The 25,440-nt window shown below is 45.2% G+C and overlaps 1 non-coding gene across 1 annotated transcript; it reads left to right on the forward strand.

Annotated features, from left to right (window-relative positions):
- Positions 1-19,507: 19,507 nt before the first annotated feature.
- Positions 19,508-19,580, forward strand: TRNAA-GGC (transfer RNA alanine (anticodon GGC)). The gene has a single exon. It is a non-coding gene; the product is annotated as a tRNA-Ala (tRNA).
- The last annotated feature ends 5,860 nt before the right edge of the window (positions 19,581-25,440 follow it).

Here is a 25,440-nt window from a genome sequence, read left to right on the forward strand (position 1 = left end):
ACACAATATCGTAAATCAATAAAAATAAATAAAGAAATAAATAATTTTTAAAATGTTAATAGGGGCTGTTTCAAAGTGTGGGATTATCTTCAGTTTGCACTGTGTACCTTCTAGTATCTTTTGAAGTGTGCAAAGACTGTGTACTTATGTAATCAGAGAAGCAAAACAAATCTCTCATCAGTTCCGGGACTTAGACCTAAGGACGCCTTCGCGGGGGACCCCACCGCACATCATATCGGATACGGTAAGAAGCACTTGAGCCCCACATTAACAGTGCTTCTGTCCATGAAAATACCTGAAACAACTTTTATAATTTTGCTTTTGAAATTATCAGGCTACAGGTAACTAATTGATGGCTGCCCACGACTTCCTCCGCAGTCATCATGCAAACTCGAGCATTTGTGCAAGAGGGAAAGGATGTAGTCTGCAGACAGCTCTCTAATGTGACGAGACTTTTACGGTTTATAAATTATAAACCGACAGCGTTGACATCGTGTTATACTTCTTAGACATTCAAACGTTAATTTTTTCAGGTTTTTTTTCTCCTGTATTTTCCTTCAGAAGTGCGATTTTATTTGAAAGTCTTTCCTCTTTTTCAGACCTCCATAGGCATGGTGAACACCTGTTTCTTCCTTCCATTAAAAACCCTTCACATTTCCTGAGAAAGGAATCATTCAACACTTTGATTGATGAAACAAATTCCAGCTCTTCTAACCAGTCACTAAAGCACCCCTATTTTTGTGATCAGTTCTACACCCTGTCTCATGTGTACATGTCATTGTCCTCTCTTACTGGGTATAACATTTCAAGAGTGTTTGATTCAAAACAGAGGGTTCATCCTTCAAATCATACTGGTGGTGATTCGTGATTGTTAACGCCAACTGTCATTCAGCTTGAGGTCATCCGATTCCAGGCTCTTAATCTTTCTACCTTGAATCTAGTTGACTTCCTCCTTATCCCATATTTGAGTGATTGCTTTTCCTTCTGTCACTACTGTCTTGTAATTCTCTGCTGGATTTTATAATTTTCAAGAAAATGTTAAATTTCATTCCTGTTACAGAATTGTAACTACTAGAGGTTCAGTGAATGCACAGTTTGGCCAAATGTTGAATGTGCAGCTATTAAAACCAGTATTTGACCTAAGATAAATAATCCTCATAAAATAAACTTCTAGGATATAACAGAGTATCTGTAATTTTAGTTTAAATATTCAAGAAGTAGAACCTCTAAAATTTGATAGTTACATTTTATTTATTTTTTTTAGGGGGGGAGAGAGGTAATTAGATTTATTTATTTACTTACTTTTTTTTTTTTTTAAGAGGAGGTATTGGGGATTGAACCTAGGACTTCATATATGCTAAGCATGTGCTCTACCACTTTGAGCTATACCCTCCCCCCTTGATAGTTATATTTTAAAGGTTTAACATTCTAGTGTGGGAAAAGGTTTCTCAGTGTTTTCAACTACATCACTCTCCTGGGCAGAGGTAAAACATTAAGCAGGTGTTCATTCCCACTTGCTGAGGGAAGAATGCCGTAGTTGAATGCGTCTCACATTTCTCTAACACCATCTCCATCTAGTCACATTTTGTATATTCTGTACTCTGTCTGGATAATTGATAATTGATCATTACTATATTACACATAAATTTGGAGACTTTTTCTCTTTGCAAAACTTTGATGTCCCGCTTTTAATTTATCCCACAAGACATGAAGACTTTCCAAATGGGGCTTTTCTCAGAAGATTCATCATCTAAATGGATTTAACTATAAATTAAATGTAGCCATGAACGTTTTGCCTAAGGTTATAAATGCAAGTCACTAAGAATTCCATGACCATTAGAACTATGATAAAGTCAAATCTCTCTCATTTTGCCTTATATAATTATTTACATTTTTATAAACCTTTGTTGGCACAATGTTCTTCTTAAAGTTGTCCAGTGAACACATTCTAACTATTTATATGGTGTCAACCTATTTCCCTATTTATTAACTTTTTTGAATGTCCTTAATTGTTTTTACACATAAAATTAATAATTACTGCAGCATGTTTGGTGATAATAATTATGCACTTATTCTTTTTTTAATTCTTATTTTTTATTAAAATGTAGTCAATTTACAATGTTAGCTTCAGGTGTACAGCAAAGCGATTCAGTTATACATTACATACGTACATACATTTTCAGTTTCTTTTCCATTACGGCTCATTACAAGAAATTGAATATAGTTCCCTGGGCTATACGGTAGGTCCTTGTTGTTTATCTATTTTATATATAGTAGTGTACATATGTTCATCCCAAACTCCTAATCTGTCCCTTCTCCCTCTTCCCCCCTGCTGGTAACCACAGTTTGTGTTCAGCTGACTGACAGAATTTTAAAATAAAGAGCACGTAGGAGATTTTTTTTCTCCAAGGAGCATCAAAAATAGCTAATTACATTCCAAGGGAATTTGCCAATATGGACACAATATCCTCATTATAGTCTTACGTATGATCCTGCCATGAAGCTGCTGAGTCAGGGTGGCAGCCTTCGCAATCACACACACACACACACACACACACACACATACACACACACACACACACAGGGTCGAGGATGCCAGAAACGGCGTTGAGGTGGGCATTTGGCTCTCCTTCCAAAGCCAGAGCAGATCTTGGCCAAATACTGAGGCCAAAGCTAAATTTTGATGCAGTCCTATAGAGTCAAAGAGCATGGATGGTGGGGCTGAATGACCTGGGTTTGAATCCTGGTTCTGCCACTTACTGGCTATGTGAACTTGACCTTAGTCTCCTCATCCTTAAAATATGGATAATAAGACACCTGCCTCGCTGGGCTGTGATGAGAACTCTATGAACTAATATATATGTGCCAAGTGGTGAAAAGCATGCCTCTCTTATCTGAGTGCAAGTGTCTAAGTGTTCCCTGCTGTTATTATGATGATGATGATCAATTTTTGATTGGTACCAATGAAACTTAACTCATAATTTACTGCTTTTAATGAATTTTATTCTCAAAATGGCAGAAAGGAGAAAAATCAGACAAGAAGAAACAAGCTTTCTATATTGCTTATTAAACTTCTTAAGAATATAAACAGGGTTAATCATAATTCCATATCATTCTTTATTCTGTATAAAGGGCTTTTATTTCTCTGGGCAAATATTTTAAAACTTTTAATTATGGAAATTGTCCAATGCACACAAGGCAGAGAGATGAGTGTAAGGCCACATTTGAGCCCAGACCCACCTTTCACAAGGAGTGGCACGCCACCTTCTTGCTTAATTGAGTGCATTCAATCCAAATCCACAAATCACTAGCGCCACTGGTCACGTGACGAACAGGGCAGCACGGAGCCTGCTGTTGCACAAAATCACCTTTTTAAGGTGTGAGAGCTTTAAATTTATCTGAGAAATGGAAGGCGGGAGTAGGAATTTAGCCCCTAGTACACATGTTTATGCTAAAGCATCATTTTTCACATTTTTAATTCAAAACCTATTCCAACGCTAGATAATAGAAGAGGCACATATCATTTGAGTTGTTTTTGGTCTTGGCTGTGCTCACAAGCATCAAATACATTTGCTACCAGCAGATCAAATAAATGTTCAAAAACTGGGGTGGGGGTGCATAGCTCAGTGGTAGAGTATGTGCTTAGCACACACGAGGTCCTGGGTTCAATCCCCAGCACCTCTATTAAAAATAAATAAGTGAACTTAATTATCCCCCCCACCACCAAAAGTTCAAAAACCTCTGATGTCAATACACCAAGTCCAGACTCTCAACGGTGGCCTTGTCTGGTTGCACCGATGTATTTTTCTACCAAGATACCCACATCCTCGGGGCAGAGAACCAGACCTGACTTTGTCAGGCTTTGTCATTGCATCACTGAGAGGGCACCGTTCTAGGTACACTGCAGAAACAGACAGAGATGCTTATAGCCAAGTGCCTGGGACCAACAGGTGCATCACCCACTTGAAGTCTGTATACACTGCCTGCAGGTTGGGAAGCTCTAGACCACAGCAAGCGCTTTATAGATACTGACTCATTTAATCCTTACAACTACCCTATAGACACTACCAGTCTCTAACTATGGTTGAAGAAACTGAGGCACAGAGAGGTAAAGCGACTTGCCCAAGATCACACAGCCAGAAAATGGCAGCCATAGCCAGTGCAAGATTCTGCATACTATCATCCTTTCTAATAAACCTTTCCTGATGACCCCATGTCTCCACCTTGGCCAAACCCTGGCAGGCAGGGAAAACACAAATGTACGGGTTTTCTGTGTGCGTTCTCACACTTCCTCTATCTCATCTTTCCTGCTGAGATGCCATACAAAATTCCAAACTGCTGGAGAGCACAAACAAAAAGATGCTGATGACAGAGATACTCAAATACCTTCTGGCCAAATGATAATCACATAAAAACTATTTAACTCTAACGCTCACGAACACTCAAAATATTTGATGCCAATAAAAATGGGGAAAAAGAAGCGAGACAAGATCTGTGACAGATTATTAAGATCCTGCTTTATCAGCATCTGATGGGTCAGGAGAGCCCGGAAAAGAGTACTCCTAAGCTCCTCGTCTATACAAGAGCCCGACGTTGAATGTTTTCGCTTTCTCCTGCTTCTCTGCTCTTACACGTTGGGAACTTCTTATTCCTTCTGGCACTTTTCAGATCTGTGTTTTGATCTCTGTGAATTCCTGAGGCTGCAATCATATTACCTAAGTCACACTTTAACTGCCCTCAGACAAATATGCAAACAAAAAGCTTCAGAAAGCTCAGTAATTACCCGAAATCGATGTCAGTGCAGACTGACATCAGGGCCACCACAGAACAGGCTGCTGAAATGAAGCAGTCACAATTTCGCAAGGTTTCTGTTGGCCCAAACAGCATAAATCTTTCTTTTGGTTGAGGTGAAACACCTAAGTCAGAAGGCAAAGTGATTTTAATAAGTAAGAATCACAGTGACACATCTTATTTGTAGTATTTACAAAATGTTCTTGACATCATTAAGGCCGTGCCCCTGGAAAGAGGGAGGAGGAACAGAAAAAGCGAGAACATCCTCTGAGCACCTGCCCTCTGCCAGGCGATCCCATTCACAGGGTAAGCAGGTGTGATCATTCTTGATTTCCAGATGAAAAAAGAGACTTAGAAATTTGGAGGAACCCCAAATCACACAGCTAGAAAGAAGCAGAGTGAAGATTAGCAGCCAGTTCTGCCCAGCACTATTAAACTCACATTTTCTCCTCAACACTCTGCTACCTCTCAGAAATGCACTGAGAAATTAGGTGGATTCATTAATTTACAAAAGATTTGGGTTCATCCCTATACCTAATCAGAAATTAACATTTTCTCAAGAAGCAAAACTTAATAGAAGCCTGACTGAGGAAAGGTCAAAGGCAACTGACATGTCTGAATTGTCAGATCACTTACTTTGATGTCTGGTAAAGCCATACGACCTTGGGACTCTCATTCTCCACTGCACCTTCATTAGGATGGTGGAGACTTGTATGTCACAGTAGTCATAATCCTCTCAAATATAAATAGATTAAACCCGTACATTAAAAGGCAGACATCATCATACTGGGAGAAATCCCATTTGGGAGACACCTAAAGCAAAAGGACATGGAAAAGCTGAGACTGAAAAAATGGAAGGAGATATACCAGGAAAATAGTAACTAAAAAAGAACTGGCAAACCTTCATTAATATCACACACACACACACACACACAAAATGAACTCTAAGACAAAAAAGTTACCATATAATGGTAAATTTTTCAACTCACCAGGAAGACATAAGAATTCTAAGTGTATATGCACCTGATAAAAGTCTCACACCATCCAAATCAAAAATCAGTAGAAGTGCAGGGAGGAATTGACAAATCCATCAACATTTCTCTCTCAATTATTGGTAAGTCAAGCAGCAAAAAATAATCAATAAATACATTTGGACAACTTTGATCTAATGGACATAGGTAAAATCCTGAATACAACTATTAGAGAATATCCATTTTTGGTAAGCATACATGAAACAGGTACAAGAATTAATCAGACACTAGATCATAAAGTACATCTCAACAAATTTCAAAAAATAAACATCAGGGTGAGGGTATAGCTCAAGTGGTAGAGCACATGCTTAGCATTCACGAGGCCCTGGGTTCAATCCCCAGCACCTCCTCTAAAAACAAATAAACCTAGTTACCTCCCCCAACCAAAATAAAATAATAAATAATACAAAAATAAATTTAAAAAACATAAAGCTAAAAAACAAACAAACAAACATACTCATCACATTCTTTGAATACAATGTAATTAAGTAGAGTCAATAACAAAAAGATAAGACATTTTCATACTTTGGAACTTAAAAAACAGAATTCTAAATAATTCATGACTCAATAAAGAAATGAGAATGGAAATTTAGAAATATTTGGGAAAACAATGAAAAGAAAAACACAGAGAACTTGTGTATTATAGTGAAAACTGCACGCAGAGGGAATTACATGGTCTTAAATTTTTATATTTGCAAAGAATAAAGAATGAAAATTAATGAACTAACTCCAGCTAAAAAAATTAGAGGGAAAAAGCACAACAAATATCTAAAGAAAGAGAAAAGAAAACATAATAAAGAAAAGAGTAGGCATCAATGAACAGGAGGGGAAATATCATGCAGTAGAAAGAATAACAAAGCCAAATGCTGGTCCTCTGGAAAGACTAACAAGATAGATTGATCTCTGGCAATCCTGATCAAGAAAAAACAAAAGGCACAAATATTTAACTGCAAACCTAGCTGACGGTACTTAGCCTCAAATACAGCAGAGATGAAAAACAAAAGGGAATGTAATAAATAGTTTTATGCTGATGTACTTGACAATTACATGAAATAGACCCATTTCTAGAACAATGTAATTTATTAATCCTGACTCAAGAAGAAATAGAAAGCTTCAGTAACCTTATCATTACTTAAAAAATTGAAACAGTATTAAAACTCCTTCCACAACAGAACACCAGGCTCAGGTAGTTTTATAGGTGAGTTCCTCAAATTTCCAGAGGACCCATCTAATTCCAATCTAACAAAAATTCTTTGAGCATGCAGAAGGAAAGGGAACACACTCTCCAGCTCATTCTATGAGCTCAGTGTAATCTTAATTTTAAGAATCAGGCAAAGTCAGTAAAAGAAAAGAAAATTATAAAGCAATCTCATTCATAAACATTGGTGAAAAATTCTTTTAAAAATTAGCAAAATGGATCCAGCAATGTTTAAAAACAAAAAGATAATGGTATATTATTCCAGGAATGCAAGGTTGGATTGACATCAGAAAACCTACAAATGTCATTGTATAGTGGAGAATTAACTTTCCTCAAAGAGAAATCTGGCCTTTGTCCCAGATCCTGGGAGGTAACCTTTAAACTCATGAAATTTCCTGAGTAATAGGAGTGTCTTTGTTATTCACGGTGGGCCCCTTGGGCCACACCTGAGAGTTTATGCTAATAAAATGACTCAGGGTGGGGACTAGCCATGCCAGAAAGACCAACTAGGTGATTAGAGATGTGGGGCTTTGGGCCACTCGAATCCAGTCTGACCTGGGGAGAGGGGAGCTGTTGCTGGAAATTGAAGTCAATCACATGAACAATCATTTAATCAGTCATACCAATTTAATGAAGCCTCAATCGAAATAGGGACACCAAGGCTGGGGGAGCTTCCTGGGTTCGCAGCTCTGAATATTGACACACACTGAAGCTGGGGAGGGGGTCAGCAACGCATCCCTGAGGACACAGAAGCTTTGTGTCCAAAACCTTCCCAGTTCCATATTCTGCTTTTGTATCCCTTCCCTCTGCTGGTTCTGTTTTGTATTCTTTTGCTGTAATAAAACTGTAACAGTTATATATAGCTCATTCCTGAGATCTGTGAGCTGTTCGAGTGGGTCTGAGGGAGTCCAGATCCCTGAATTGGTAGCCAGCTGGTTTGAGCAAGGGTAGCCTTGGGACCCCTGAACTTGAGGCTGGTGTTGGAAGTTTTAGGCAGACGTGGTAGTCTGGAGGACTGTCTCCTTCACTTCGAGCTTGGCTAACTCTGGGGAGTGGACTGAATGAGAAAAAACATTTGGTAATCTCAATGGATGCAGAAAAATTACGATAAAATTTCCAAATTATTTCCATTAAAAAGAAAAACCTTAGTAAACTAGGATTGGGATAAAACTTCCTTAATCTGATAAAGAAAATACAAATAAACAAACAGGATCAACATAAAACGTTCAAAGTACTTTCTTTCAGATTGGAGGCAGATCGCAGATGTCACTGTCTTACTGCTTTCCCCCTAGGTTTACTGGCATTCTGGAGGATGAAATAACAAGAAAAATAAATTTGAGGCATAAGGATTAGAAAAGAAGGAACAAGATGGTAATTATTTGTAGATTATATGATTTTTCTATGTACAAAACCAAAAGATAGTTTTTTTAAAATAGTAAGCTAGTTGAGCAAGTGACTGCCTGTAAGAGCTATTTTTAAAAACTCAGTTGCATGTCACAACACAGATTAATCTTGGAGACAAAATGCTAAGTGGAAAAAAAGTCCCAGAAGACCTCTTATCACATGGTGCCTCTTCTATAAAGCTGAGCCCAGCAAAACTAAGTAATAAACAAGCATACATACATTTGAGACAAAACCCTGCCTATATATTTAAAAAAAGCAATGAAGTACACAAAAAAGAATACCCGTCATAGAATTATTCGCAACAGCCTCAAATTGGAAGCAACTTAAATAATCATCAACAAATAAATGAATAACCGAAGTGTGGTATATTCATACCATAAAATATTCTACAAGGACAAATAACTGTGGGCATTCTCAATAACGTGGATGAAACTCAAAAAACATTATGGTGAACAATAATTTAAAAAAGGAAAGAGTAAATATTGTATGAGTCTATTTGTATGAAATCCTAAAACAGGCAAATCTAATTTCTGGAGAGAGCAAAAAGAAGATTTGTGGCCTCTGACAGAGGAGAGAGGATTGGCTGGAAGAGGATACAAAGAACTTTCTGGGGAAATGGAAATATATTTTTTGAATGGGGTAGTGGTTCCACGGGTATAAATATTTTCCAAAACTCATCAAACTATACACTTAAAATGTGTGCTTTCTTTGCATAATAAATTATACTTCAATTAAAAAAAAGAACATACGGGGGGAAAAGTCATAGAACCTGAAAAAAAAGGAAGGCAACGTCTTGATAAACACAAAATTTAAGATCGTAATTACCTGGGGTGGGTAATGGGAAGAATCACACAGGTAGATACAAGTCATTGGTGACTTTCTAGTTCTGGGTTTGGGTTCTGGGCCCCAGTATTCATTACGTTATTATGCTTTAATTAACGTATATGTTACATTCCATATTTTGCAAACGTCAAATAATATATTTTTAAAGATACTGAAAGCGAATGATCACTTTGAGATAGGAAAACCAAAAAAGGGTGCATGGAAGAAGTAGTCCTCAATGGAGAGAGAAGATTTTTTACACAGAGGGGGTCAGCACTAGAAATTCTAGACAGAATGCCAGTTTTGGCAAACTCACAGAGGCAGGACTGAACGAGGCCTTTTTGAACTGAAACATTTAATGATAGCCTATTTTATACTGTTCTTGTTTCCAGTAAGAAAATCTTATGTCACCAACAAGATGAACTTTTTGAGCATCTGGACCAAGTAAAATACTACTTTTTTTTTAGCGTCTCTTAAGGAGTCACACATTTCTATGCTGCATCTGACTGGATTCCATGATTAAACAGAATGTAAAAATTAGGTGCATTTTCTTTCTCTGGTTACTATCGACTTAAATTTATACGGCGAGTTGAGGTCATTTTTTCAGGGGTGTGTGTGTGTGTGAGATGAGGACGTTTATACAGCTTGGTTCAAGGAATATACCATTTTTGATAAACACATGGAATCACTGAATGTTGTGATTTGCTTTGTTTCACGTTCTTTTTTTATTAAAGTATAGTCAGTTTACAATGTTGCATCAGTTGGATGTTGTGATTTGCTACAGAATATTGGAGAATAGGAAAAATCCTAAAATCCAAAGCAATTAGGACCTGACATTGGCTGGATAATTGAAAATTTGGGTTAAAGCAAACAATTGTAATAAGCAAAATATGCAACCCCCAACATGTTTTTACTACAACTTGAAGTGTGCAAATGAGTTGTATGCCATCCACATTCTTGTGCTGCAGGGTCAAATCAAGCTTTCTCTCTGCGTGTGGGGTCTGCTGACTGGAGTTAAGCTGGGTTGGTTCTGCATGGACCCCTGGTGCTGTGCGGGGTCCCAGGGGCCACACATCTCCCTTTGGCACTCCGCCGGGTTGCAAACACCCTACCTCTGCTTCCCCACTCTTCAAGACACGCCTCCCACGCGCCCCTTAATCGTGAACACCAGTGCCTCTCGGCGTGGGAGCCCAGGACTGCAGCTCCAGCATCCCCTGGGAATGTGCTGGAAACACTGATGCTCTGGCCCCGCCCCAGACCTGCTGAACCAGGAACTCGGGGGGTAGGGCCCGGCTGTGTGTTCTGACACAGTCTCCCGTGATTCTGACGCACGCTAACCTTTGAGAACCACTGTTCTCTGCTCCAAACTCTCCCTTTCAGCTGAGCATCCTTCCTGAGGCTTCACTGAAAAAAACAGACAGAAACCAACCTCCCACCGCAGGAATGACTCATGTCACATTCACACTGCAAAGACAGGGATCCTCCTTTCTGTCACTTACAACTTCCACTCCTTGCTGGAGTCCTGTTAGTCCAAAGCGTGTCCCAGGTCACCCACGTCTGTCCCCCTCCCAGCGGGAGTCAGCATCTTGTGCCTGGATTCTGCCACAACCTCCTCCCTGCTCTCCCGGCTCCCACCCCAACACCCAGAGTCCATCCTCCACCGGTACCCAGGATGCTCCGTTAAGGTGTAAATCAGATCCCATCACTTCCCTGCTCAAATCCCCTTATGGTGACTTTCCCATGTACCCCGGGTAAAAGTCAGACTCTATCTGGATTTAAAGGCCCATCTCCCCACATCCCTCTTACTGCTCCACCCACACTCCTGCTCCGCGAACTCCAGCTACACTGACTTTCTGGAAACATGCCAGGCTCATTTCTGCCTCAGGGGCTTTGCACAAGCTGTTCTGTCTGCCTAAAAGGCTCTTCCTCAACTCTTTGTGCTACTGGATTCTTCTTGTCATTCAGATCACAGTTGAAACAACGCAGAGAGCTTCCCGCCTGCCTGATCTGGAGTGACTATACCTGACGCAACCTAGCTGTATTTCTGCCTTTCCCCACGAGACCCGCATGGGGCAGAGACCCTCTGGGTCCTGCTCACCAGCCCAGCCTCTAGAGCAGAGCACATAATGGGTCCTCGTTAATTGTTAGTGAATGATGAACAAATGTTGAGGGGAGAGATGGGGAAGGCGTTCCAGAATGGCCCATTGTGTAGGTTACATGAGACGATTCCCTCTGCCAGGTGCTCAGAAGAGGTGGCAGGGAAACAGACGTGTATTTCTCTTGAAAGCCTTTTGAAGTCAGCTTTGTGCTTCATGTATCGCTGCGCTAAAATCAAGGTTTATCCATGCTACGTTTTATTTAGAAACTCTGTAATCTAGACTCCCTATAGAGACAGACACCGAACAAGTCCTCCAAATTCTTATGATCTGCACTTAGAATTAATCAGAATTTTTTTACTTGCAGGCTCAGAAGCCCATAATTATATAAGCTTTTCTTTTCTTCCTTTTTTTTTTTTTGGTTGGAGGTACTGGGGGTTGAACCCAGGGCCTCTCGTGCACGCTGAGTACATACTTTACCACTGGGCTATACCCTCCCTCCCACCACCGGACGTCTGAAACCCTCACAGTTTCCTGCGCTATTCCCGGCTCCCCTCGGCCACTGCGCCGTCTCTCCCCCCGTGGCTTTGTCGCCCTGGCGCAGTCCTCAGGCCTCTTCACCTGCAACCGCCCGCGGCCACCCCCGGGCACTGGTTCCACACGACTGCAAAAGAGCCTCTGAAAGCGCGCTTGCCATCAAAGCAGCCCCCGCCGAGGAGCGCCAGCAGCCCCTCTGCCCGCAGGCGGGCCGGGCAAGCGGGCACCTGGGCACGCGGCTGTGACTTCCCTCTGCGCCCCCACCGGCCAGCTCCAGGGAACTTCTTGCTGCTTTTTGCTCCCTCCCTGCCCCCGTCGGTCCCTTTCCTGTCTTTCCTGGCGCCACCTGCAGCTCCCCATCCCCTCCCCCGCGCCGCCGCCGGCGTTTCTGGCTCAGCTCGGCCCCGGCGTTTCGGCGGCCCCGGTGGAAGGCGCCCGATTCAGCGCGGCCGCCGGGTCAGGCGCTGTCCTGGGCCTTCCCCCGCCTTCCCCGCCGATCCACCCCGAGAGGACAGCCCTGTCCCGATCCTCCAGGGGAGGCCGCCGAGGCGCCTTGAGGAAGGTGCCCACCACAGAGCAAGGGGGCTGGAGCCGCAGGCACACAGCCCTGAGCATCACCTCCTGCCGCCCACACAGCAGCCACAGCCCTTCTTCCCCAGGAGGAGGTGGGTGGGGGGGACAGGTCCCTGCCCTGGAGCTCTGTGCTGCAGAACCAGAGGTCGCGTGCCGCGGACGGGACCCCGCAAATCCGTCCCACGGGTGCGCCGGCCGGCATTTAAGGCAGCCCCTCCACGTGGTTTGAACAGGATGAAACTCTGGCCTTTGTCACGTTTTACTTTTTTACGTTTTTAATTAAATGGCCTGGGTCACTGACACCCTGCAGAGACTGAAACACAACCTTGCATTTTGTTAATGATACACCATCTGTTTGTTCACACTGTGATCACATGATCTTTGCTCTGCAGAACATCCTGTCTCACTGGCCTAAACCAGTTTGTGGGTGAAATGTTTGGGACGAGTGCCAGACAGTCCCTTCCTTTCTCTCTTTCTTTTCTTCCTTTCTTTTTCCCTTCCTTCCTTCATTCCTCTTTCTTCCTCATTCCTCTCTCTCTTTCCCTCCCTTCTTCCCTCCTCTCTTTTTCTTTCTTTTCTTTCTTTCTTTCTTTCTTTCTTTCTTTCTTTCTTTCTTTCTTTCTTTCTTTCTTTCTTTCTTTCTTTCCTTCCTTCCTTCCTTCCTTCCTTCCTTCCTTCCTCCCTCCCTCCCTCCCTCCCTCCCTCCCTCTCTCTCTCTCTCTCTCTCTCTCTCTCTTTCTTTCTTTCTTTCTTTCTTTCTTTCTTTCTTTCTTTCTTTCCCTTCATTCCTTTCCTTCCTTTCCTTTTTCCTCTCTTCCTTCTTCGCTCTCTCTTTCTCTCACTCGTTTTAAGATTGGCCGTTGACCCCAAACTCATTGGCAGGATTTGTGTTACTGCTCATGGCGCCTAATCATCCCACATCCACTGCAGTATTTCAGCCCAAATTCTGTGGGTGCCAGCAGAGACCAGAGAAGGTGGAGGTACTCAGACAAGAGGGGAGAAGGCCCACAGGAGGCATTCCAGGGCAGCGCCACCCAACTAAGGCTCAGAGGTTGCAGAGAAATCAGCGGGGAGCCCCAGGGAGAGAGGCTGAAGCTGACCCCTCTGACGTCACTAACGAGCGCTGCTGACTCACCTTTACCTGTAACGTTCGAGATGACTGACTCATCGCACACGGGAATTAGATTAAGTCCCTGAAAAGTGTTGTGTCCTGGGTATGTTTAAGGGGTTTAAATTTTATTCATCTTAATGAAGATGGGGTCTCAAAAAGAAAAAAGTAGTGGAGGTACAGATTCTGATCTCTGGTGGGAATTCCATCCCTTGTTGAAGAGAGAAAGAGAGACAGAGAGGATACTCTGAGGGGAGCTTACCAGACACTGGTGCGGCGGGAAAGCCAGCAACGAGAGACTCGGAGGCTGACCTGGAGGAACTTGGTGAACTTGGTTTCCATGCAACCGAAGATGTACTGCCGTGAAATATTATTTATAAAACATTCAGAACTTTGACAACTCCGGAGTGCTGGAGTGCCTGCCCTCCGACACGCGCCTTCGTAGCCTAGCTCTGAGCAGCCGTCGCTCAGTGGCCGTGTGACGACGTGTGATCGGGGATGCTCCCCGCAGTGAGGGACTTTGTCCTGGGGGTGCACCTCTGAAGGGCCCAGGTGACCGGAGCGCTGGGGAGGTGGTGGGTAGGGTACCCAGAGGTGGCTCATTCCACGGACATTCAAAAGCCGGGAATGCTCATGCATGGGGAATCTCAACAATGCACCTGCCAGCGATAACTCCTGTGCACATCTCCTCCGTGGTGTGGCGATTTCCTTATGATGATTCCCTCATGGCTGCCCTGCTCCTTTCCTTCTATCAGATTTCACTTTCTGGTTGCAATTGGGGAGTGGGGGCGGGGTGCACAACATCTGTCTGATTTCACCACTTCCTCGGGGGCCCTGTTTACCAGATTTAAGGTGTGCGTGCCTCTGTGTGTGTGTGTGTGTGTGTTTGTGCCAATAAATAGATTTTTGTGTGTGTGGAAAACAGGCCCATGTGGATGATTCACCCTCAGCTGTCTCACACTTGGGGTTTATGAAATATGTCTCCAGTCGGCGGACAACCAATGGCCCAGAACCTCCCTTATCAACTTCTGATAGGAGTTTGCAGCCCATAAAACCCAGCTCGCACACTCCCTGCAGAGAAAACACCCGCACCTGGGCTTCTTGGCCCAGAAGGTTGTTATTTAGTCACTTGTGAGTAAACTGGACCATTGTTCCTCCTCCCTTTGTCACTGGAGGAAAACAATCCAGCTCCGGCAGCAGGCGGCCTGCGGGGGACCCTGGCCGGGTGTGTGTTTCTCTGATAAATCCTGCAGCCCACAAGTGAAACCGCAGCGATGGTTTTCCTGGACAAGCAGTGAGTGAGGACTAATCACAGTGTTTTTCTGAAATCCTATCAACACCTCCATCCCGACACAGTTTTGGTAAATTAACTCAGACCAGGACTAAAATAACTCCTGTCATTATTTCTGAAGCATGAGACAAATGAAGTTACAGAAAACAGTGACGGGTGACCTGTGGTGTGAAAGGAACACGGAGCGCTTTACAAACTTCTGTGAAGAGCTCCAGCCCGGCTTCACCGGCGACCACTTTGGCTTTTAGGCAGAATACTGACCATGAGCCGCCATCACCCAGGCTCGGGCGTGGTGCTTTGGACAAGAACACAATTCGCTGTGAGAGGTCCTGACCGTTGTTACGTGAGTTGTGCTGCAGGACACCTGCTGTTTCCTCTTCTTTCACCTGCACGCCAGCATTGGGTACTTTTGTGATGGAGAGAGAGCAGAAATATTTTACACGTGGTTGGATCTGCTACAAAGTAAAATAAGATGCAGAATGAAGGACCAACCTGTGTTCACCCAAGAAGTATAATAAAATGTGTAATAATGGGATCTCTTCCTAGGGGGTACGTGGAAGCAGCTCTACCCCTGGGAGGAAAACAGAGGGAGTGTGGTCTTTGCAAGTAGCGATCTCAGCTGAAACTTGCCAGGGGGCAGCACATTGCCTCCTCAGACCTGCTCTGACTCTCACCCCCTGGCCCTCTGCCCGTCCCGGCCTTACCTGTCCTTCAGGACCTCGGTCCACCCCGCCTCGGACAGCAGCCACTCCACATCCTCTCTCGGACTGATTCCTGGACATGGGGTTCATATTGGTTAGGATGCGGGCTAGGTCAAGCCACGGTCATGTATGACCTCCAAGTCCTACGTGATGTGCCCATCGTGGTCTGGAAAATTCTGATCTGCAGAGTCACCCAGGCAGAAGGAGGCCCCACTGGTCATGTGCTCCCATGGTCAGCACAGCCTGGAGCAGGAAACAATGCCCACTAGTCCTTAATGTTTCCGTTCCCAGTGATTCACATTGCTCTGTCCACATTCCACGGAGTCAAATGGCCACCCCCGCCACACAGCGGGGTGGGAAGTGCCTTCCTACCAAGAGCTTAGAAAGAGAAGAGCCACAAGGTTCTGGTAAAACATATGATGCAGCAATCCCACTCCTGGGTGTATATCCGGAAGGAACTCTAACTAAAATATACGTGCACCCCAATGTTCACAGCAGCGCTATTTACAATAGCCAAGACACGGAGGCAGCCTAAACGTCCATCAACAGATGACTGGATAAAGAAGTTATAGTATATATGGAATACTACTCAGCCATAAAAAAGAGTGAAGTAATGCCATTTACAGCAACATGGATGGGCCTGGAGATGATCATACTAAGTGAAGTGAGTCAGACAAAGACAAATACCGTATGATACTACTTATATGGAGAATCTAAAAAAGTGACACAAATGAACTTGTTTACAAAACAAACAGACTCACAGACATAGAAAACACACATAGTTACTAAAGGGGAAAGGTGGGGGGAGGGATATAAATTAGGAGTTTGGGATTTGCAGGTACACATGACTATATACAAAATGGATAAACAACAAGGATGTATGTCTGAATCGCTTTGCTGTACACCAGAAACTGACCCAACATTGTAAGTCAACAATACTTCAATTAAAAAAAAAAGATTCTGGGGGGAAGGTGTAGCTCCGTGGTAGAGTGCATGCCTAGCATGCAGGAAGTCCTGGGTTCAATCCTCAGTACCTTCATTTTAAAAAAAAAGATTCTGGTGAGGAACCCTAGTGACTGCCGTGGGCCCGGATCGTCATATGCGGCGCCGGCTTTGCACAGGGGACACCGCTATGTGAGTGCCCTCACCCAGAGAGCCTGGCTGGAGGCCGTGTATTCACGGCTGAGGCCGCACCGGGTGTGTTCAGTTCCACTGGGACTTGAAGGTTTCTTTTCTGTCTATGGTTGTGCCCCTGCCACCAGCACGGGGCCGGGAACGAATAGGCACTCAACAAACGTTGTGCGAGGAATGAACGCCTTGGCAGTTCACCAAGTCTTGTGATGCAAGTGGTGTCGCCCTGATTAGATGTTCAGCTTTCTGAGAGTAAAGGGTTAGTCTTGCCCTTCTGGGCTTTTGTTAATTCAATAAGCCTACATGGTGCTCAGCCCTCAACTTGGGGACAGAGATGAAACCAATCAACCCACCCCGGCCTCCGGCCTCAAGGGGCTTAGACGGGCTTGGTGGTGAAAACCACAAGTGATGTGCCGGATGGCAGCGTCCTGCCTGAGACAGGTGTTCCCAGAACGCACCAGGGCAAATTGGGGCACGGGGGCGACCACGAGTTTTCCCTGGAAATGAGATCACCTCCAGCCTTCAGGGAGAAGGCATCTAACCGGTAGAAAGGGGATTCACAGCCTTCACACTCGTCAGATCAGTGAGCAGAAACAGAGCTGGAGCACTTTTCTTTCCCACTCTGGGCGAGAAGGCTGCAGGGATGGCCAAGGTTACAGGGCAGACAGTAAAAGTTTAATTATGGCTTTGGGGGTCACATACCATCTCTGTCACATTATCTTCCTCCGTGTGTGTGTTATAACCCTTTAAAAATATAAAAACTATTCTTAGCTTTCAGGCCACACAAAAAAGGAAACAGGCTAAGTCATGCCCACAGGATGGCTAAAATCCCAAAGAATAACACATGCTGGTGAGGATGTGGAGAAGTGCAAGCCTCACGCCCTGCTGGCGGGGACGCAAAACGGGGCAGCTGCAGTGGAAAACAGCCCGCAGTTCCTCAAAAGGTTAAATATAGAGTTACCACAGGACCCGGAGATTCCACTCCGAGGTGTCCACCCGGGAGGCGTGAAAACGTATGTCCACACAAAAACCTGCACGTAAGTGCTCACAGCAGCATGACTCAGTAGCCAAAAAGTGGAAACATCCCAGTGTCCATCAGCTGGTGAGTGGACAGGTCACGCGGACCCTCTCTGCACAAGGGACTATTCAGACACACGCGACAACATGGGTGAACTTTGAAAACGTTGTACAAAGTTAAAGAAGCCAGACGCACGAAACCACGTACTGGGTGATTCCATTTATATAAAATGTCCAGAACGGGCAAATCCACAGAAACAGAAAATAGATCAGTGGCCACCTTGGGCTGGAGGGGTAAGGGAAGCAGAGAGGCACTACTAGTGAGAGGAGGGCCAATAGTGCTCAGAAACTCTTTTTCTAGATTGATTCACATTAACAGAACTCACAGCAAACACGTTACAAATTAATAAACCAGAATAAATACAACAATATAATTGCCAAGTGAACCGTTTTTGTTCACATCACCTCTGACATCAATTGTGTGTTTTTTTTCCTCACACCAGTACCGCCTGGGTGTCCAGGAATTCAGTTCAGTTCTGACATCACCTGTCAGACCCCACAATTGAGGGCTTGGTGCCACGTGACCGGCCTCACTTCCGTTGCCAATCTCACATCCCCAGGCCACTCCAGCTTCTTCTGATGCAAACAAATCAGGGGTTCTCATAACTCCCTCCTCAGGTTTGATAATTTGCTAGAACTAGCTCAGAGCACTGAGGACAGAGCTTTCCCTACTATTGCTGTTTTAGTATAAAGGATACAATTCAGGAAGAGTCAAGTGGAAGAGATGCCCAGGGCACAGGATGTTGGACAGGTGTGGTTCTGTGCCCTCCCCGGGTACGCCTCCCTCCCAGAACCGGGGTGTGTGCACCAACCTGGAGGCTCCCAAACCCTGTCGTCGAGGGGCTGTATGGAGTCTCATTACATAAGCAGAATTCACCAAATCTTTGGCCGTTGGTGATTAACTCACTCTCCGGTCCCTCTTCCCTTTCCAGAAGCTGGGGTTGGGGGTGGTGCTGATGGAAGCCTCCCCCTCTAGTCATGCCTGGGTGACCAGCCCCCACCCTGAGCTATCTAAGGGCTCCAGCCACAGGCCGTCTCATAGCATTCAAGAGACACCCATCATTCGAGGCATTCCAAGGGTTTGAGAAGCTGTGTACCAAGGACCGAAGACGGAGACCACGTATCTGTTTCACATTGTACGACACCAAGTAACCGAATATTTGTGTCAACCCGCCTGCACCTCCCTTCCCAGCGGGGAAAGCTTGCTCGGTTCATAGAAGAAAAGTACGAGACTCATGGAATAACAGATGAAACCCTCCTCCACCAGAGAGGAACCCAGCCTGCAGGTAACACACCTCCGTTATTAACCCCCCAGAGCTTCTTTACAATGAAGTCGATTGTGCTTAAACAAAATAAAACTGCATCCATTGTAGAGGCCTGGTTGTAAACAGCTGGGGCCAAGCAGGCCAGCCATGAGGAAGAGGAGGAGGGGCAGCTGGTCTGAAGGCCACGGGCTGGAGGCAGAGCAGAGCGACCGGGAAGAGGAGCAAGGAGAGATTCTGGCCCTTGGAGGACCAACCGCAGCGCAGCGCCGGCCTCCAGGGACCGCCTCCCTGTCTTCCCTGCTCCGCCACCGGCCGCGCTCCCAGAGAGGCAGAGGCTGAAGCCAAGTGCTCCTGTCAGGACTGGGCAGCCGTGGCCATCGCCTTCAGCTCCCGGTTCCTCCAAGGCTTCCAGGAACCACAAAGGTCTGGCTGGGTGAACAGAGCTGATGCAGAGAAGACCACAGAAGCAGCAACTCATGGCGGGAGAGCATAGCTCAGTGGTAGAGCGTGTGCTTGGCATGCGCGAGATCCTGGGTTCAATCCCCAGTGCCTCCATTAAAAAAAGAAGAAAAGGAAAGAAAAAGAAACAACTCGTGAGTTAATTATGCCTCAGTCTCATTGCCAAAACCACATTGCTTTCAAAAAACGGTAAACCACGTGAACATAGTAAATTCCACTGAGGGACACAGGGTGGGTTCTTTCAAGGGCAGAATGAGGACCCGTTGATACTTGTCAGTGCGTAGGGTGCGAACCTCTCTGAACCTTGCCTTCCTAGGACGAGGGTTAGGCAAATGAGGTGATTTCTCCCTTTCTAATAATCAAGGATTATGTTTACTGCTTTTTCTCTTTTTACTCTGTTTTCCTTTTTTAAAACTTACTATTATTTCAAAAGTATTTCCATTTTTCAATAAGTCTGTAACTTAAAAAAATCTGGACTGTGCACATAGCTTAATTACATCTTTCCTTTTAAGAAAACATATCCTCTTCCCCAGATGTAGTACAAGAAATGTCTTCCTTCCTCTTCTACGGAAATGGGAGATCTCAAAGGGCAAAAGCAGAATCACGTCCATCTTTGTTTTTTTTTTTAGATAAAAATGCAGTTGATATTTATCACTTCTGACAACGGAATTATTTCCTATGGAGTGTGGATTTAGTCTTCACAAGGTGACATGTGTATATATGTAAGGTGGGATTTACCCTGGGCTGTCTGACCTCAGACAGAGTCGGCCGCTCCATTAATAATTCCCACACGGAGTCCGCGGGGCGGTCGGGTGGAGAAAGGCTGTCCAGTCGGCCCCGGCAGCTCAGTCCAGCAGCGGCCGGAGATGCTCCTGAACAAGCTCTTTGTCTTCGAGGGAGGAAGAAAGTGCAGGCGTCCGTTTACCCTGGAGCTGCCATCGGCATCGGAGCCCGCGGTCCGCACACCAGGGCAGGAAACCTACTGATGGAGAATGGACACGCTCGATCGGCTTGCTCCACTAGCCTAAAGGGTCACGTGAACAGCTTCGTCTTTGCCGCCCCTTAGTTACCCGAATCAACATTTCGCAGCAACAGCAAACCAGACGTGCCTCCTGCAGGGGTTCTCCCCAACCGGGGAAAACAAACACACCCACCAGGAATGTCAGCACAGGCCACCGACAGCAAAGACCAGGGCACGGCCCCTGGGGCTCTGCCGACGGGGCCATGGCCCTTCCTTGAGGCGCCCTCACGGGCTTCGAGCAGCAGGAGTGGGACAAGCTTGTCCTTTTAGGCTGAGGGCAGCTGCAGTTGTTCTGGTGAGGGGTGAAAAGTGTTGAGAGGCCTCTGATTTCCTGATCAGCGTTTCCCAGGCCTGTTCGCTGCTGATCTGTCAGCCAGGACCCATCTCTCCACATCTGGGTCAGCGGCCATCGTGTGAAACCGAGCTTTCTACGTGGCCGCTGGAAACCCTGCAAGGTCAAACAGCACACATTTTCTGAGAGGTGGGCAGTTGGCTGGAGGGGGACGCCCTGGCGTGTCAGTGGCAATCAGGCCGCCTGCTTGAGGGCAGTCACGTGCTCTCCTCCTTCTGGGCGTGTCCCTGCCGACATCACGATGAATGCCCTAGAATGTGGCCTGACCCAGAACAGTAATTTTATGTTAGCGGAAGGGTCAGGAATATTACTTAACTGATACCAGCCCGGGTCCTGGAACCAGCTCTGCTGTTAACCAGTCATGTGCCAATGAGCAGATCATTTACATCTGCCTGGATCCCTGCATCTGGACACGAGCAGGACCCCCTGGCCATCAAAGTCTCTTCAATTCTAACATCGATGGTATCATAATTTCCTTGGTTAATGCAAGGAAAGGAACAGAGGATTATATCCTAAAACACCGAATCTATCATAATAAGAACACTGCTTGTGCACTGATTTTTAAAGCAGCCCTTGAAAAGAAATTGAGCAGATGAGGAGATGGATAAGCATATAAAGCATGTCTGACCCAGACTTGACTCAACTTAGAAGCCGAGGGACAAATCAACATTCCGAAAACTGGATCACGGTAAACGCTCACCCAGGAGGAGGTTCCCACCCCCCGCTCCCCACCCTCCCACGGGTCTGCCTTGATTAACGACAACGTAGCATCAGACACTCCGGGATTTTTTCAATCAGCAGGTTAACACGAAATACCTAGTGAAAGTCCAAACAAGGTCATCCTCCATCATGCTGGCTGTCTCTTAGGAACAAAAACCGCGGGACAAATCCATCCCTGAGTCGGCCTGTCTCACCTGACAAACTGGTCTGCTTCCTTTCGGTGGACGATACACCGTGCAATCCATGCTCCGCGGACCTGCCGGCGGGAGAACTCAGAATAAAGGCCTGTGCTCAGCTGAGTCCTTTTCCTTACCCTGAGTTCTCTGTTGTGACGGTACCTGTCACTTCATTCTTATTTTAATGGATTTTGGTTTCCTGGAGGTACGGATTTTTTTTTTTAATGAATTAATTCATTCATGCATTCATTCATTCATTCATTCAAGCAGTTTTAGATTTATGGAAAAACTGAACAGAAAGTACAGGGAACTCCCATATATCCCTTTCCCCTCCTTGTATACAGTTTCCCCTACTATTAACCTCATGCATCAGTGTGGTACACTTGCTATAGTTCATGAGCAAGTATTAATGCGTTACTATTGACTAAAGCCTGTAGCGGACCTTAGGGTTCAATCTGTGTTGTGTTCTAAGGTTTTATTTTTAACTGAGGTATAGTCAGTTACCATGTGTCAGTTTCTGGTGTACAGCACACTGCTTCAGTCATACAGACACTTACATATATTTGTCTTCGTCTCCTTTTTCATTATAGGTTACTACAAGACACTGAATATAGTTCCCTGTGCTCTACAGAATAAATTTGTTTTTAATCTATTTCCTGTATAGTTGTTACCAAGGGTTTTGATGAACACATGATGTCATGTGTCCACCATGATGCACAGTACCATCCTGAATAGCTTCACTGCCCTAAGCATTCCCTGGTGCCAGGTATCCATCTCTCCTTGCCCATGAACCCCTGCAACCCTGATCTTTCTGCTGTCTCCATAGTTTTGCTTTTTCCAGAAGGTCGTATAGCTGGAATCATACAGGGTGTACATAGCGTTTTCGCACTGGCTTCTTCCACTTAGTAATATGTGTTTGAGGCTCCATCCTGTCCTTCTGTGGCTTGAGAGCTCGTTTCTTTTTATGGCTGAGTACTATTCCATTGTCTGGATGTGCCACAATTTGTTTATCCATGCACCTACCAAAGAACACCTGGATTGCTTCTCATTTTTAGCAGTTATGACCCAAAGCTAGGATTTATACTGATTTTCATTACTATTATTTTACTGTAATCTGCCTCAAAATTCTTTTGGAAGTAGATGGGAACACAAGTTAGTATTGAAATATGCTTAAAAGATAGATATCAGTTTTTAAAACCCTGCAGGTCTGGCTAACAGAATCAAATGTGTGGGAGTACTCTGTTACCTCTAGCTCTGGAAGCCCCATGCTTTCCACGTGCTTTCTACCTATGATATGAACCAAGCATCGCTGTGTTAGGTAAAGAACTCAGCGGGGTTACCTCCACAAAAATTACAGACCCCCAGATTCTCCTGTTTCCTAGCTGGAATCACACTCAAATTGCTACTTATCAGAAACAAGCAGAAAGAAATGCACTTTCCGTTATTAACGACACTCTGGAATTCTCCATATGTAGCTAATTGTTTTTGTTCCCAATGATACGTTCTGATTATGCACTGAGAGTGTGCACAGCTTGGTGATCTGCCAGAGATTAAAAAAGAGGGGGCAGAAGTTCTTCATGGGGTATATATTGGGTTACACTTGCCTTCTGACAGATCTGGGTGGGAGCTGAGAACTGAATACAAACCCAAGCTGGTTTTTTTTTTTTACTTTAAATTTTTATCAAAGTGAAACATGGGTGACTGGTTCCTTTCGGGGTTTTGTTTCCCTTTTTTTGGTCAAGTAGTGTTAAAAGGCTTATTACAAAGCCCAAACAAAACAACAGAGCGATCTCCTGTCCTACTCAATTTCACTGGATACTTCCAGCTCTTAGCAGTTCTTCTGATAGTTATTTCCATATTTTTAAGTACAGTTATACCACTCTGTCTGTCTGGATTAATCCGTTTTAGACATTACTGCCTTCCTATGCCTTCCTATGGTATAATGTCTTCCTACCATAATAGGAAGACAGTAGATAATGTCTACACTGCATCCTAACATAGTTAATCAGTATTCACATACTATCAGTACCATTAGGACCATGTGAAATATTGTTCACTGCTGAGTCAGGTCATAAATGATGACTGTAGTTCCTTTCTTTTGCAACTTTTTGTTTGTCTCCAAGTTAATAGTTGCCTGAAATTTGGATCTGCTTCACTTTATTGGTACCTGTGCCGTCTCCCTCCACCCCTTAACATCCTCTCATCCTATCTGATAATCAGTTGGTTCCATTTTCCTTTCCAGGAGACTCCTTCCTGGGCCCTGGGCTTCCTGATTCTGGGTTAACTTCATTCCCACAGCAGCTGCAGTAAATTTGTCTTCGGACTTCCTGTCACCATCACCCTGGAAATCCCCCATGCTCCTTGAAGCCCTCCTTCCTGGGATTTCCTGTCTTCCTTGTTCTTGGCTGTTCTTGTTACGCCCTCACCCTGATGGACCACATCGTCCACTAGCGCTCTGAGAAAGCAGGTGGAGCTAGCTGAAAGATGGGTTCTGGAGTCAGACAGACGGGGATCAAAAAACCCCACCAGCTTTCTCACTGCAAGGGCTGTTTGGAGGAGGCAGCTCCTTGCCTGCTGGCCAAGGGAGCACCCACCCGCTACGCCCTAGAATTAAGTGCACCCACTCAGCTGTGCCGGAAAACGGTGGCCTCCCCAGATGGGCGAGAAGGACGGGACACCTGCTCTCTGCAGGCGGGCAGAGTCCAAAGAGAAACGGGGAGGGGCACCGGGTGGAGTCCACATCGTTCTCCTCCACGTCCCCAGTCACATAAGTCACAGCTCCGGGGAGGTGGCGTGAGTGGAGGAGCGTGGCTGGCCTGAACATCCTCGTTTTTAATCAGCCCCTTAGTGACTGCACGAAGCTAGGGCGAGATCCCTGCTCGGGGCCTGACTTAAGCAGGAGACGTGAGCAGCAGGTGCAAACTGCTCCTGTGATGGCCCGCTGTCGCCGGGGCCGGGCCACTGCTCGCCTCCCTCCCTCCCCTCCACAGCCTCTGGGCTGCTCCTCACCTCTGTCCGCTCTCTTGATCACCAATGACAGCTCCACTGTGCGACCCTCTCCTGTTTCATCCAGGACTGAGTCTGTGTTTCCGTTTCTCATTCTTCCTGTCTTGAGAGAGATTTCCATGCATTGATGGAGGGGGAGGAAGGCATTCTCTGCCATCTCAAAAGCAAACTGTGGGTTCAAAAAAATTCTGTGAACTATGGACACAGCCAAATGGAACGGCTTCTTTTACCAAGAGTTTCTCATACACTTTTTAGAAATGCCCCAGAGAGATAACAAATGGATCTATTTCTTTGAAAATATTTCTTGTTTTCAAAGAGAATCACAGATAAAGGGTCATCAGAGTCTGGATCCAAGAGTGGCCGGCTGTCAGTTCACACGTGAGGGAGGTGAGTGGGACCCAGACCTGCCCGCCCTGGCCTGGTGAGGAGGGGAGCCCAGCCAGATGTTCTCTCCTTAAGGAGCCTTTTTAATTTACATGATATAAATCAGTTTATCGGGGTGATTTCCCCCATGTCCCCGTCAGTCAGCATCACACAGCATCACCATTTATCTTCCCTACGTGAGCAGGGCATCCAGGGTCTGGCGTTCACCAGCAGCTATGCGATCTTGGCCAAGGCATCTAACACCCCTGTGCCTCAGTTTTACCATCTCTGAAATAGACACACTGGTATGTGCACTCT

The sequence above is a fragment of the Camelus bactrianus genome, chromosome 13, assembly GCF_048773025.1.
Source record: "Camelus bactrianus isolate YW-2024 breed Bactrian camel chromosome 13, ASM4877302v1, whole genome shotgun sequence".
Classification (NCBI taxonomy): domain Eukaryota; kingdom Metazoa; phylum Chordata; class Mammalia; order Artiodactyla; family Camelidae; genus Camelus; species Camelus bactrianus.